The 16,514-nt window shown below is 37.3% G+C and overlaps 2 long non-coding RNA genes across 2 annotated transcripts in view; one reads left to right on the plus strand and one right to left on the minus strand.

Moving 5' to 3' along the window:
- Positions 1 to 7,777, minus strand: part of LOC138150914 (uncharacterized) — a 68,315-nt gene extending 60,538 nt beyond the window's left edge. The window contains exon 1 of the long non-coding RNA XR_011165680.1: positions 7,262 to 7,777. This is a non-coding gene — a long non-coding RNA (uncharacterized lncRNA). The remainder of the gene's footprint in view (positions 1 to 7,261) is intronic.
- The window catches only part of LOC138150915 (uncharacterized), a 102,390-nt gene that overhangs the window by 20,601 nt on the left and 65,275 nt on the right, over positions 1 to 16,514 (plus strand). The window lies entirely within an intron of this gene.

Genomic DNA, 16,514 nt, shown 5'->3' on the forward strand with positions numbered 1-16,514 from the left:
GATGAAACTCCTTTTAGATAGTCTGGTGTTTTTTTTTTTAACCTCAGTGGTCTAAATTGTACTTGGATAATATAACAAATGTAATTTTAGCCTTTTGGCCATGATTATAATCTACCAAAAGCAGTAGAAGAAAGTATTGTTGATGTTTGAGACCATTTTGAATGAGAGATGTGCATAAAGGTAAAGAGGAGTGAGAGGGGTTTGACCGTTGCTATATGGGCTCCAGCGTTTTCTTGAATAATTTCTAAAGTTTTCTTCAAAGAAGTGTGACTATTAGAAACAACCTTACCTAAATTGAATTAGCACCATAATAAGAGGTTTTCATTATGAGATTTATCAGGCTTCCTTTTCTGCCTGTCAAATTATGCTTTTAATTTACATCCATTCAAAAATCAAAACTGATTTTATATATACTTCAGCACATCCATGATTTCATTAGTGGGGGAATTCTTTCCAGTAGTGAAATTAAGAATCCTGTCAGCTTTTGTGGTACTTTTTCCTGTCCTCTGATAAATTGTGTGTACTTGTATACATTTATGTACTCTTAAAAGCTAAATAATTCCCTATTTTCCTCTATTAATTTTTAAAGTTTTTTTTCCTAGAATTGAGTAAAATTAACAATGTTAAGAAAAAGAACATTCATTGAAATGATTTATACAATGGAAAAATCAGAGTAAGAAAAATTCAATTAAAATATTAATATTCATTTATAGAATTTAAGGACTATTTATTTGATAAATATTTTGATTGATTTTAGAAACAGTTAAAAAAAATCTGTGTTCAATTCTCCACATCAGGTACTTATGATGATACTATACCCACATTTGAGTAAAGTTACTTTTTTTCTGGATGGGAAAATTTCTATACAGGGTGCATTATTTTTTTTTCAGATTTTATGAATGAAAAACATGCTAGTGGCCCTTCATTTGGTTTTCTATTGTTACTTAACCTTATATCTAATTTTTATTTATTTATCAAAAAGCCACATCAGTATGCATACACAAAATCATGTCACCAACTTCCTCCCACCCTGGCAAAACACTGTGGCTAAGATTATATTTGAAACCAAGACGTTTAATGTTGCTTTCTTGGGCCAGAGCCAATGACTGAGCTGATGTCTAATATTATATCATTTTTCTTACTGCACCTATGCTTTGCCCCTAATAGAATGAATGTGGTCTATGGAGCCTGTGGTAGGAGGCTTGTTTTCAGGAGGTAAAACTTTTGTTACTTTGTAGTCAATCGGGTCACAAGGGTTATGATGTTCTCTGACCCAGGAGAAGGCTATATATACTCTGAGGTGAGGTTTTGCTTTGGGGTTCACTTTGGAAAGAGTTTAAACCAGAAGTAGGTTGAAACTTTGCACATGCATTTTGACAACATTAACAGTATTCATGGCATTCATGCAGGGCAGCTAGGTGGCATAGTGGATAGAGCACCAGGCCTGGAGTGAGGAGAACCTGAGTTCAAATTCTGGCTCAGATCTAGTGATGTGTGTCCCTGGGCAAATCATTTACCCTTTTTACCTCAGTTTCCTCATCTGTAAAATGAGCTGGAGAAAGAAATGGCAAATTGCTCCAGTATCTTTGCCAAGAAAACCCCAAATGGGGTCATAAAGTCAGACAAGACCCCATTTGGTGTTTTCCTGACAAACATACCAGAGTGCTTGCCATTTATTTCTCTAGCTCATTTTACAGATAAAGAAACTGAGACAAATAGGGTAAAGTGAATTGCCCAGGATCTGTAATGGTAATTAGATCATCTTCCTTTCCCCTTGAGAGGCCTAGGTGAATTTGAGGACCTTTCCTGATGTGAAATATACTCTGTCCCTAATAGACTGAATGTAGTCTCATGGAGCCTATGGTAGGAGGCTTGTTTTTCAGAAGGTACAACTTCTGTTACTTTGTAGTCAAGTGGGTGACAAGAGTTGTGATTTTCTCTGACCCAGGAGAAGACTATATATACTCTGAGGTGAGGTTTTGCTTTGGGGCTCACTTTGGGAAGAGTTGGGTAATTTGGCCAGATGAGACTCTGGGCAGCTGTTGAGCTTTGAAAACCCAGATGCTGGTGCTTCTCTCTCTGGTGACTAACTGTATGTACATGGTGGTTAGACATCTGGAAGTTCTGTCTGTTTAATTATGTTATGTTCTCTGTATTTTTTGTCTGCTTGTAACTTCTGTTTGTGTTCTCTGAAGTTCCGGGTGCTGACTTTTCCCCCTGAATTAGATAAATGATATATGTTCGATTAAAGTAAGATGGTTAATCCCTTTTTGAGTTGTTTTCCTTTAGAAAAGCAGATCAAAAAACATGTACTAGCAGTCATCCTGGGTATGCTAGGGTGCTTGCTGCTTCAGGATTGTGCAGTTGGTAAGTTTCTGAGGCCAGATTTGAACTCAGGAAGATGAGTCTTCCAGACTCCAGGCCTGGCACTCTATCCATTGTGCTACCTAGATGCCCTAAGTGGATGGAAAACTGGCCTCAAATCAGAGAGTCATGGCTTCAAGTTCTGCCTTTGACAGGTATTTTCCATGTGACCCTGGGTAAGTCATTTAACATTTTTTGTGATATAAGCAGCTCTCTAAGACTGTAAATTGCTGAGAAGAGGCTGGGTTACATTGGTAAAGGGAATTTCCTCACCTGGAAGTTCTTTATTCTAATGAATTCATGAGTTTCTGATTCCAATCCTATAAAAATAAAATTCTTGTAACTTGTGGCATTACTAAAAGCTGCAGTAATGAGTTATGGCATTAGTAGTCCATTTCTGGCTCTCCATCTTTCCTTTTAATAAATTGAAAGTAATTAGACATGGATAGCATGTGAGTAATTATTTAAAAAAAGTCTTTGCATGCTAAATTAACAAAGCTGGATCAATGACAGGGAAAATATGATGCTACCAGAATGGAAAGTTTAGGATGTTCTGATCCCAGATTGTTGCCCAGGCTGACTGAGGCTATTTGGAATGTTCTTGTAATCCAGGTTTGTCCAGTTTTTATCAAGCTTTTGAACCATCTGCTCAAGAATGAGAACTGTCCATTTCTCACCCTTTTTGTATTGAAATGAAACTAGCTATTATTTTTTATGAACTTGTAAAGAGGCTTCTTTTAGCATTCTCATGATTCTGACTTTCAGTCCTTCCCTACTTAGCTATTTACATTTATTAAATTCTGCACTGTTGCATAGTTAAATATTTTCCCTCTGCTGTTCATTAGATTGACATTGAGAATCATGGTAGTGATGAGCTAAAAGAGGGAGAAAAAAAGGGATGTCTACATTTAAGATTTTTTAAAAAGTTACATGTTGTTCAACAATATATGATGATGAATGAGGCAGCTAGGTGGTGCAGTGAATAGAGCTAGGCCTGGAGTCAGAAAGACTCATCTTCCTGATTTCAAATTTGGCCTCAGACATTAGCTGTATGTTCCTGGGTAAGTCATTAACCCTGTTTGCCTCAGTTTCTTCATCTGTATAGCAAGTAGGAGAATGATACGGTGAACCACGCCTGTATCTTTGACAAGAAAACCCTTATGGGTTCAGAAAGAGACAGGATTAAAACAACTGACCACAACCAACAAAAATTTGTATATTAATATACCTTAAATAATGCATACAGATTAGGGTGTAGAGGTGCTCTTCTGCTCTGGGCTAAAGTGATAAGAAATCAAAGTTTTCTTCAGATATTAATACAGCATATTCTCTGAACTGACTCACCTAGCCTGAACTACAAATCACCTATCTCCATCTTGATTTGCTTTGTCACCATAAGTAAAAGATTCAACCACTGCCCATGAAGGCAAAGTGATTCAATTCAGGAAATATTTATTTATTGATAAATGATTTGTAAGGCACTGAACTAGGTGCTAGGGATACAAATACAAATTGAAAATGTGTTCCTTCCCTCAAGTCAATTTCATTTTCTTGGGGGATTTGTTGTTGTTATTGGACTTTTATTTTATTTGTTGATGGAGTTTCTGGTGCAAAAGTCCCCTCTACCAATGGAGAGGTGCAATTCTCTGCAGCTTAGTCTATGAATCTGCAAAGACACAGGATGGGTTTATGGCAGGTATGAAAATTTAGCACATATACTGATTTACAATTTACACAGTGCATCAGGTAGACAAACTAAACAAGTTTATAATATTAAATACATCACACATTCTGCTCTGGCTGTATTTGTAATATTCAAATATTTGCCAGGGGGGCAATCCCATCAAGGCATGTTTTCCCCATCACTAGCTTGGGTTTTTACTGTGTGTTTAACGATCACAATAGCCAGTATTGCCCTAATAAAGATATTCCACAAAAATGGAATGAATAATGTCCATAAATGGGTACAGAACAATGTTTGAAAGGACTAACTAGATATTGCCAGAGCCTGCAGGAAATCTATGAAAACCAAACTCCATAAAATCCTTTAAAAGCTGTTCAATCAGAGGTTTCTGTCTTATATGATGCTTGCCCTTAAAACCAATTTTACATAAGAGTCCTAGGTAAGGCTAAAATGTGAGAACCTCCATCACACAATAACACATCTTTTCAGTGCCGTATGAAAAATCAATGACTTTTCACCTCTGTAGTGATTTTTTTCTCTTAAATTTGTTTATATAGATATATCTTTTCTAGTACCAATTCATGGTTCTACCAACGAATCATCAGTGTCCTTGTCTTTTAAAAGCTTAGGGTTCCTTTTTGTGAATGACTGTGGGCCTAATTTATAAAAGAGAGGAAACAATTTTCATTAACCCCAACCATGTTGAGCCATAGAGCGTCAAAAATAGTTGATAATATTTGCCTTTAAAAAGGAAAGACCACATCAGGTAAGACATCTGATAGAGATAACAGGCCATCAAGGAAAATGAATAGTAGCCAATGACTACTCTAGGTAACTGTTGCTTTATCTGCTGGAGCTCAGCTCTCCTTCCTAGTTGGGTTGGAGTGGATGAATTCCTTTCAACTTCCAACATACCCCTGGCAACTAACATCTGGGTCATGCAAATTATTTTGACATTTCCATCAACAGTTAAGTTGTGCGTTATGGATAGAGTTTTAATCGTGGAGTTTAAATAGTTCAAATACAGCTTCAGACACTAGCTCTGTGACCCTGAGAAAGTCACTTATCCTTTGTCTGCCTTAATTTCCTCAACTATGAAATTGGGATAATAATAACACCTATCTCATCGGGTCGTTTTGAAGACAAAATAAGGTACTATTATTAAGGTGCATAGCACAGTGCATGTAGGCTCTTACTCTGTGTTCTGACCTCATTATTCTACCAAAATTATTCTCTCCCAAGTCTCTAATAGTCTCTTATTACCAAATCCAAAGGCCTTTTATCAATATTCATTTGAAGCCTTTGACATTATTGATAACCCTCTCCTCCTTAATACTATCTCCTCCTTAGGTTTTCAGCACTACACTCTCTTCTCGTTCTTCTCCTATTTATCTGACCTCTCCTCAGATTCTTTGCTGGATCCTCATCCAGATCATGCCCTCTAACCATATTATCATGCAGGGATTTATCGTGTTCACTCTTCTCTTCTTCTCCAATACTATTTCACTTGGTGATCTCATCAGGTCTCATAGATTTAATTACCATCTCTATGCTGAGAATTCTCAAACCTACCCATCTGGCCCCAACCTCTCACATTTCTAACTGCCTTGCAGATATTTCAACCTGGATGTCTGGCAGACATTTTAAACTCAATATATCCAACACTAAACTCAGTTTTTTTTCCCTCAAATCCTCTTTCATTAACTTTCCTATTACTGCTGAGAGTAATATCATCCTCCAGGTCCCTCAGATTTGATATGTAGGTGTCATTCTAAATTGCTCGTTATGTCTCACCTCCCATATTCAGTCCGGTGCCAAAGCCTGTCCATAATACCTTTGCTACATTTCTCTATTATACTCTTCTGTTACTGCCACCACCCTGGTGCAGACCCTCATCACCTCACACCTAAGCTATTTTAATAGCCTTCTGGTGGGTCTGCCTGTGTGAATTCTCTCCTCACTCCAAACTATCATCCATTTAGCTGCCAAAATAATTTTCCTAAAGCATAGATCTGAAAATGTCACCTTTCTCAATAAACTCCTTTAGCTCCCTATAACTTCCATTATCAAATACAAAATCAAAATCCTCTGCTTAGCATTCAAAGACTTTTATAACCTAGCCCCTTCCTTTTCCAGTCTTGTCACATTTTCCTCCTTACCATGTACTCTTTTATCCAGTATCAGGGGCCTTCTTGCTACTCTGCAAAGAAGACATTCCATCTGTGGTTCCAGGGATTTTCTCTGAATATCCCACATGCCTCTAATGTTCTCCCCCACTCACTTCATGTCCCAACTAAAATTCTATAGGAAGCATTTCCCAACCCCTCTTAATTCTAGGGCCTTTCCTCTTTTAATTATTTCCTATTTATCCAGTATACACCTTGCTTTGTATATATTGTTAATTTGTTATCTCCCCTGTTAGGCTATAAGCTTCTTGAGGACTGGGGCTGTCTTTTGTCTCTTTTTGTATCTTATGTGCTTAGCTCAATGCCCGACACATAGTGCTTAATGTGTTTTATAAGCATTTATTAACTGATTTTGAGTAGCTCCATAACTTGTTAAAGCACAGTAAGATCATAGTAAAATAATTTTCTCATAACAAAACAAGACAATCAAAGAATCTTTAGAAGAGCAGAACTGTCAAGAACGGCTTTATTTGATTGACTATTTTCTCTATACTCTTCCCTGCTGGTAGATAGGAGGAGGAGAGGGAAGGAATTGGAAGGTTTCGGAACTTCCTGAGATTAGCTGGCTAAGAAATTGGGCAAAACAGGGGTGCAGGGGCCTGGGGGTTATGCCTAGTGTGACTTTCTTTTGCTTTGATTTCCCTGTGGCTGGTGGTTTCCAAATTGCTTCTAATCTACTTTTACCGCCATATACCCCAAAATATTTAAAGCAACACTTCTTATGATAGCTAACAATTCAAAATAAAGTAGATGCCCAATGTTTGGGGAATGGCTAAACAAATTGTGTCACATCAATGTAATGGAATATTACTCTACTGTAAGAAGAGATGTGTTATGAATACAGGGAAGCTTAGAAAAAAGCTATAGGAACTGATGCAGAGTGAAGAAAGCAGAACAAAGAAAACAATATACACAGTAACTACAACAATATAAATGGAAAGAATCACACATCAAAAACCGAAAAGTCAATATAACAAAATTTTAAAGATCAAACATGCCTCAGAATGACAAGGCATGAGACACTTACCCTTTCATGGAGGTGAGAGGTCCACAGGCATATTGCACATGGTTTTAGACATTTTCCAATATATCAGTCAATTATCCTGCCTTTTTTTCCTCTCTAAGAAAAATAAATGCTATTTGTAATATGGGCTGGCTATTTGGGAGGGGAAGTAGGAAAGAATACATGGGATACTTTGGTGATGTAAGAAACAGGAGTATCAATAAATATTTATATTTTTTAAAATCCACTTAAACCTAGCTCTAGACTAGTGTCCATTAAAATGCCTGATCCTGTTCTTCTGTTTCCACATTGTCCCAGGTGTCTTACTTTATATCTCTGCTATGACCATCACTGCTTTCCAAGATTTACCCCAGCTTGAGCTTTGCTGCAGGATACACAGCTATAAGCAGTTAACAGCTGCTGCCTCCTCCTCAGCAAACACTCCCATTCTCATAATAATCTTCTCTCTCAGATATGTGGAAGGAATGGCATGAAGCTGCAGACAGGGATGTGTAATAAGGGCATACAATCCTAGGCTTGGAATCTTTCCAAGGGAAAAGGGAAGAGGAAACTCAAGCATGTTGACAAATGTATAACCACTTAAATTTCCCACCTTCCCCTCGGTCCTGCAGAACTATTTCTCCCAATCAGCTTCTGTGAGGTATTAGCAGCACCTGTTACTTTCCTAGACTCACTGCAACATTAATGCTGTTTTTCTAATTCTTTATGATTTTATAATTGAGAATAATCTTCAAGAGGCATATGGGGGAATTTTGAATTAGAAATTTAATACTTGAAAGTTCCTTTGGTAATGAACCATATACTCTGCAATCTAGCCTTAGAGACCACAAAGATGTAGTCTATAACACCAGTTTATGCAAAGATAGCTTATTCAATTGGTCACATGAAAATGCCACACACAACCCAAATCACCCCCTTTCACCTCTGTGCCAATGGTTCATGGTAGTTCTAAAACTAGAAGCAGGAAACAGTTATCCCTAATTATGTCTTGTTGGATTGTGCCATTTAAACCATTAACCAGTTCTTTGAATTGCTATTTTTAGATATTCCATTCTATTTGAGTGAATGGTATTCCTATCCCTCATTTTGGTGTTAAATGTAGAAAATCATTTAGAATATTTGCAATTTATTTTTAATATTCAAGGAAATTAAAGTATATAAAGCATTGTGTGACCGTCATTCTTGAAAATGAAAACAAGAAGATACTTGCCCCTCTCTATGTGTATTAAATCTCTATTTAATATAAGTATACAAGTTTGTCTGGATAATCTTTAATAATTCTAGAAAGTGACTTTTTCCCTCCAAACTTTAAAGTGTTATAAGTATACCTAAGGAATGGACTGAGGATTACTAATTTTCATTTCAGGTACCCAAGAAATGAGTAGAAGAACCCTGAGTCAGTCCTCAGTTTCAATTATGAATTCTAGAGAATCTATGTGCAGCAGGGTTTCAAGTTATTCCAGGATTTGAAGACAGGACAAAATAGTAGAATCAGCAGCCATCAAATATAAACCATCCCTGAACTGGATCTCTTCTACAACATAATTGAAAAATGATTATATTTGGAGACATCTACCATTAAGGAGGACCATGCTATCTTCCAAAGCTTCCCATTTTTTTTTTCTTGGAGGGCAGTTGGGTTCAAGTAACTTGCCCAAGGTTACACGGCTAGTTGGTTTTTTTTTCTCTCTCTGTGTGTGTGTGTGTGTGTGTGTGTGTGTGTGTGTGTGTGTTAAGTGTCTGAGGCCGGAACTGAACTCAGGTCCTCCAGACTCCAGGCCGGTGTTTTACTCACTGCACCACCTAGCCGCCCCCCAAGCTTCCCATTTTTACTTTTGGATTGATCTAATTGTGAAGTGATTCTTTGCATAAAGTTAAAAATTGACACTAACTTCTACCCGTTAGTTCTAGCTCTGACTTTTAGTGCCAAGCAGAACAAACCCGATCCCTCTTCCACTTGAAAGCTCTTCAGATATTGTCCATTCTAAGTCTTCCCCAGACTGAAAATTTCTAGTTCTTTCAAATGATCCTCATTTGGCTTCCTCTGGATACTCTCCAGCTTATCATGGTCCTTCCTGAACATGCCATGTGGCATGCAGAATTCACTGAATCTTTTAATATGTTCTCTTGCAAAACAGAGTATAATGGCATTATACTTCCAGAGTTCTGGATGATATGTTGCTCTTAACGAAACTTAAGATTGAATTAGTTTTCTTGGCCACAATAATACACCATCAACTCATATTAGTTTGCAGCCCACTAAAACCCCCAAATCTTGTTCTTTTCCAGATGAGCTACTGCCTAGTTATACTTTCTACATCTTGTGCTAGTGAAGTTTGTTTTAAAAAAAAGAATCCTAAATATAGTACTTTCCATTCAACTTCATTAAATTTCACCTTATTTGATTTGACACAATCTTCTAGATTGTCAACATTTTTTTAGATACTGATTCTGTCATCCAATGTGTTTACTTTCCCTCCCAACTTTGTGAGTCACTTGTAAATGTAATAAGTGTGTCATCTTTGCCTCTGTTAAAGTCAATGTGGCCTTTATTGGGGCACAACACTCCCTAGTGCAGTCCAAACAAGATTAACATTTAATTGAAAAATATTTGACAAATATGCAATAGAACACAGATAATGTTAATATAGGGTTTTCTAAGTCAACATGGCTTGCAAGAATAATTATATATGCTTCAGTGGCCAAATTCTATTTGAAATTGAACACTGATCCAAGTCAGTGACAAAAATGTCACAAAACACAAGGTCAAACACAAATCCTCAGAACAAGCTTCCAGGTACTTCTTCCCAAACTGCCACTGAACCAAATATCATTATTCTTTGTGTCTAGTAATGCAACTCGTTTCAAGGTCACCCATCTGTGTGATTGTATGGTCAACATATCTCCATCTTTCCCCAAGAACAGGAATTCCTACAATGCTTTCCAAAAATCTAGGAGTCCTCCAACTAAAGTGTCAGCCATAGTAATATACTTAATTCTTTTACAAGATAGCCAAATGCCTTTCCTTTCCTTAAGTTGTGTAGACTTGAGGGTGCTATCAGAAATGAAAGATGGCATTTATACTGAGCTTTAATTTCTTATAGAACTTCCATATGCTTCTTTCCTGACTTTGCTCTCTTCATACCAAGAAGTGGAAGATTACAAACAAGCCCCAGGGAGGCTTATGGTCATTTAAAAATACCCAGGGGAATAATTTCTTGATGGTTAAAGAGCTGTTGAGGGCTGAGTGCTCAAGCCAGAATTAGATTGATCAAAATCAAGACCACTAGGACTCTTCTCATCTCCTCATTTCTTCAGCTCTGATCCTCTATTATACCAGAAGTCTGATCAGTCCTATGTCTGTTTCTTTTCTGAATAGGTCAGAAATCTGGCATGAACACCCCCACTTTATGAGTTTCCTGCTCTACACCATTGGGAGTCCCAAACCAATCCATTTCCTGGGGCATTGACACAACTGCCAATTTCATGGAAGCAGTTAGGGATATCATAGTTTGGGTGTCTTGCTCAGGGACAGATATTAAAACTGTGTTTGCTCAGATATACTAAGATCCATCTCTCAAGAATCATCTCTTCTCACACACCATCCTAGGCTGTGCCCTGTCAAAAGCCATAGAATTATTTGCCGTTTGATGGCAGTCAGCTTCATCATTATCTCCCTATGAGTATCTGGAGGAATGCCTTCCTCTGTCTCACTGCTTTGACTTTAACTATGAGCCCCTTAGTAAATCAGAGAGAGAGAGAGAGAGAGAGAGAGAGAGAGAGAGAGAGAGAGAGAGAGAGAGAGAGAGAGAGAGAGCAAATTCTAAGAGTTAGTGAAGTCCTATGGAGAGTCTCTAGATTTAAAAAAAAAAGTGATGGGATTGCTATTATATTGCTAGTTGTAACTTTGGATCCTGCCATTTTTCTGGGCTATCTTATAGCTATAGACATATGCACATACATATACACATACATATATACATTTATGTGTGTATGCATATACATATACATAGTGGTAACTCTGAAAAGATTTTTGTGGAAGCTTTGATAGATTAGTGACCAGGATATTTCTTGTTTAGCCACTTATGTCCTTTATGGCCTATCTATTCTGTGAGATGTGAAACCACATTTCTGAATCTTGAGCCATTCCCTTGGGTTTTGAGGGTCATTTACCTTTCGTCAGTACAGCAGATGGAATGTTGCATGCTTGGCTCAAGGCCCTTGGCTCAGTGCCCTGGACTATGAGGCCAGTTGCTTTACTCAGAGGGCAGCCTCAAACGTAGGCCTATTCCATCTTCCCAGGGCTTTCAACTACTTTTGAAATATGGCACGGGGTTACTGTGATTAAAATTCAGGGGACAAGATATTGAATCCAAGTGATAACCTGAATATAAGAAAGAATTGGTTTCTTCTCAGCTGAATTCAGAAACGCTCCTTTGCAATGAAATGTGATAGGCCTTGAAAGCCAAGAAAGGCACGTTGTTTAGATTTTTAAAGTTTCATCTTGCCTATTAACAACCTCACTAGAAGCCTTGAAATCAGGTGTGAAGAGTTTATGTTTCTTGGATTAGCCAATAGACCATAGTGGAGGACCTTGTAATCAATATCCCTTGCCAGAAAACAAGATATGTTAGAACTTTGACTAGCATCTTGCTACATCACCTTTTGATAGCACCGCATATTTTTATAATCTGCTTTCATTATATCATGCCATTTTGTCCACAACACCCACCATGTAAGGTAAGACAGGCATTATTTTCATTGTTTTTACAGACAAAGCAACAGAATCAGGGAGAGTGAATGTCTGTGATTTATCAAAGACCATATGACTAAACTAAGTCCTTTAATAACCCCTTTGTTCAGTGTTCTTTACATTATACTACCCTACTTACCTAAATTCAAAAAGCCAACTCTAGATTACTATGGATTCTTCTGAATATACTTCATTATAACAAAACATTCATTCTGATGATATGCATATTTTCTAACACAATAACTATGGAATAACCCACATAATGCAGTACTCAAAGTAAAATTGGTAACATGCAAAACATTTTTTCTCACTAGTAATTCCCCAGAATTCTGTGACCATTTGTGCTAACATCTAAATAAGATTCTTGTGGCTTTTTGTCTGTTTTCAAACCAACTCCTAGGTTAAACAATTGAAAAAGTTGTAAATTTGGTGACTTGATTTTGATACTTTCTCCCAGTTTTCCTTTGCCCTTCACCCCCCCACACACACACATTGAACTCTACTCTGAATATCTAATTGTCCATATTATGCTGTCACTCATAAGGCTTATAAAATCTTAGATTTAAAGTTGGAAGGAATCTGGAGTATTACCTATCTGTATCTCATTGCATTGCTTGACTTCAACTCTTTGGGGAAGCATATCAAATGTTAATATTAAATATGATGTTAAGAGAGAAGAGAAGGGAAGGAAAGGAAGGAAGGAAGGAAAGAAGGAAGGAAGGAAGGAAGGAAGGAAGGAAGGAAGGAAGGAAGGAAGGAAGGAAGGAAGGAAGGAAGGAAGAAAGGAAGGAAGGAAGGAAGGAAGGAAGGGAGGAAGGAAGGAGAAATGCTTAGAGGTCATCTAGTTCAACCCCTTCCTTTTATAATTAAGTAAACTGAGGCCCATAGAGATTAAAAAACTGGTCAAAACTCATAGTGATAGTGCATAGCAGAGCTGGGATTTGAACCTAAGTCCTCTGTCTCTGCCTTCAAATTCAGTAGATCTTCTATTACATCTTCTCTAGAAGATAAGAATTCTGCCACCTACATTTCTGTATCCCTACAATATCTAACTAGTATTTTGACCTCAGTAGGTATTCAGTGAGTGGTTGTTGAAGGAATGAATGAGCAACTAAGTTTGTGTTCCTCAGAAAATCAATGTCATCTATATAATGCCCAAATACAGTATTTCTAAAAATCTATTGTAACCACATTATATTGTATATCCTCTTAATTCTATTATTTATGAACTCCTTCAGTCCTAGAAGGATCTATAATGTCACTGCGATGGTTACACTACCTTCCACTGGGTAGTGTAAGAAATGTTATGGCCAAATAATTTGCCAACCTTAGGTCAACCTGGTAAGAGTCTTCTCTGATCTTAACCAGACTGATTCTTTCTTATCAGATCTTCCACTCAACACTAGACCGCTATTCATGTTCTTCTAGTTTTGTAGTATTTTCCTAAAGTGATACTCAATCACCATAATTTTCAAGGGTCACCTCCTACACAATGAGCCAAGTGAGGCACCAGGGCAGGATTTCAGCTCAGAATCAGGCAAGCCAACACTTGGGAGTAACCTTCCTAGAAAGTTGGCACAAAATTAAAAAAAACATTAATGCTGATACATTAAACCTATGGGAAATGGGGGTTAGGTTCCTGTGACTACCAAAAATATAATCTTTCATTAGAGATGCCTGAGAATACACTATTCTGAATATACTTCTTTATAACAAAACATTCATTCTGATGATGTGCATATTTTCTAACACAGTAACTATGAGGTAACCCACATAATGCAGTACCCAAAGTAATATTGGTAACATGCAAAACATTTTTTCTCACTAGTAATTCCCCAGAATTCTGTGATAATTTGTGCTAACATCTCAATAAAAAATTGATTTCATAGAACTTTCACTTTTCATAATACATGAAATCTACAGTATCATAAATAGTACACAGGAAATAAAAGTCTTAAAATTAGAACTATATTTTTAACTTGAATCTTATATTCCACAGTGTCAGATGGTGGTGGTGGGTTGTTCAGGGAGGGCTAGCATGTCTGGTGTGAAAGCTTGCTGAAGCCTTTTCAGTGCTACTCATCAACCTTTGGTCTTCGCCTCTTACCTGTGGCTTCAAGAAGCTGTAGCATGCTCAGTGGCCACACTTTGGTAAAACCACTTTGGCAGACAGGCTAAACCAGGTCGAGGGTACTGACAGACCTCAAACCTGTCAGTGAGTTAGGAGAATGTCTACACCAAGCAAGTGAAGCAGATCATATGGAGCCCTTAGAGCTTGGTTATAAGAAATACCAATGTCATCCCCTGTATCCCAGGCCATTGCCAATCATCCTGACCTTTGTTTTACTACTGGACTTTGATGACTCTGGAAGAAAGAGTGAGACTAATGACTTTATACAACTCTGCCACACTTAAATCCAGTTCATGAGCGAGTCAAGACATTAACCTGTGATATCATTGGTCCTCTTTGAAATATGAAGGATGGACAACAACCATACTTCTATAAACTCCTCTACCTTGGCTGCCCTCTGGAATTCAATGGAAAGGTTGCTGGGACTTTAGTTGCTGCTTTCAGAAGGTCTCAACATTGTCTTAGAACCCAAATATCTTGCCCTGTGCTTTGGGGGCATAATTGCAACACAAAACTTGAGTTTTAAAAGTAAACAATGAAAATATGACTCAATTACACTAGGAGTTCTTTAATACAGTAGACTGAACAAGACCAGTGAAGCCTTGAGTAGGACACCAGCCTCTCCACAAATTTGTGCACTTCTCAACTTTGATTTTTTTTCTCTACTTTGCATAGCCACAAATGGGTGCAGTTGCCAATGTGAAAGTGAGTTTATTATTTTTTTTCAAGCAATTGGGGTTAAGTAACTTGCTCAAGTTTACATGGCCAGGTGTTTCTGGGTGGGTGCTAAGTGTCTGAGCCCAGATTCAATCCCAGGTCATCCCAACTCTAGGGCCGGTGCTCTTACTTGCTGTGCTACCTGGCCATCCCTTAATAATATATTAATTTTTAATTGCATCATAGGACCATCAGGTGATTTAGGTAGATATTGTGTCTTGTGATCTTTTTTTGGGGGGGTATCTTTTATAGTATCTAGCACTGGAATGGACTATATGCTAGGATGGACTAGATCACGGGTGCTAAAAAAATATTTGCTAGGTATTTAGATGAAAGAATTTCAAGTCACTCATATTGCTAAAGTTAAATAATCATGCTGTGTCTCGGGGGGAATATATAGATATGTACACACACACACATATATGTGTATTTCTGTGTGTGTGTGTGGGTTTGTATACACCCACACATATGTACACATGTACATATACACATGCACCTTTCCTAATTTTTGTGGAATTGTGCAAGAATTAGCTTTTTATTAAAAGAGATAAGTTTTTAGACATAGTCTGCTTTCCAGGATCACTAAAACCAAATCAATTCTCTCTACATATAATTTGGTGTGACCTCACTAATTGTGAGACCTATAGAATAAGATAATTGGTTCAAACTCCTCATAGTTCAGTTAACTAAAGCTCAGAAAAGGTAAACAACCAACTCAATACCACAAAAAGTCACCCACAGCATCAGGTTAGTGAACCGAGGTCTCCTGACTCCAAGTCCAGTCTGATTTTGACTATACCCTACCCCACTTCTTAATGATGAGTAAATGTTACATCCCTTTTTAGGGGATTGCCTCCTACATAGGAAAAAAGCTGACTCCTGCCAGGTTTAGATCTCATTTCCATTTCTATTTTCTAAGATTAAAAGAGTAGAAAAAGATAAATTCCTCCCACCTACTTCTATCTCTAACACTGGCACACTAAAGTGAAACTAGAGTTTACTGATTTCTTAGGTGTTTGTGTGATCTTTTCAGTTGGCCACAAAAGAAAATGTTACTTGATTTAGATGAAGGTCAGTAAACCAGATTAACTGTCACCTATCACTTTTATTTTCCTTCCCTGATGCAATTTGAAATAATTTGAACACCTGCTTTAAAACTACTCTGGTGAGTTATTGAAAAATGCAGTTGAAGAATAGAGACTTTGCTGATGTTCAAAATCTTTGTTTTCTGAAAAAAATACATCGAGTCAAAAACTTTTGACAAAATGTTTTTATTATGTAATCAAAGAAAAAGAGTTCTGCTATTGGAAGCTTTTCATGCCTCTAAACAAACTTTAAATGGGGCTGAGTGTTTCCACATCCAATGTAAATTTTTTCCCACTTTTTTGATGATAAGATGGTAGACATTTTAAAAATGATAGCATTATTGGAAAATCCTACCACCACTGACTCTAAAGTTTGTGCAGAATTTGTCTACTTCTGAGTCTTAACAGACAAGACTGTATTCATTGCAATTAAATCAAATCTTTATTCATGTTTTTCTTCAACTAAGCTTATACACATACATACACATGCAGAGAGAGAGAGAGAGAGAGAGAGAGAGAGAGAGAGAGAGAGAGAGAGAGAGAGAGAGAGAGAGAGAGAGAGAGAGAGAG

Source organism: Petaurus breviceps, unplaced genomic scaffold (genome assembly GCF_028583685.1).
Source record: "Petaurus breviceps papuanus isolate PSGF00001 unplaced genomic scaffold, PetGlider_PUasm1.0 90895, whole genome shotgun sequence".
Taxonomy (NCBI): domain Eukaryota; kingdom Metazoa; phylum Chordata; class Mammalia; order Diprotodontia; family Petauridae; genus Petaurus; species Petaurus breviceps.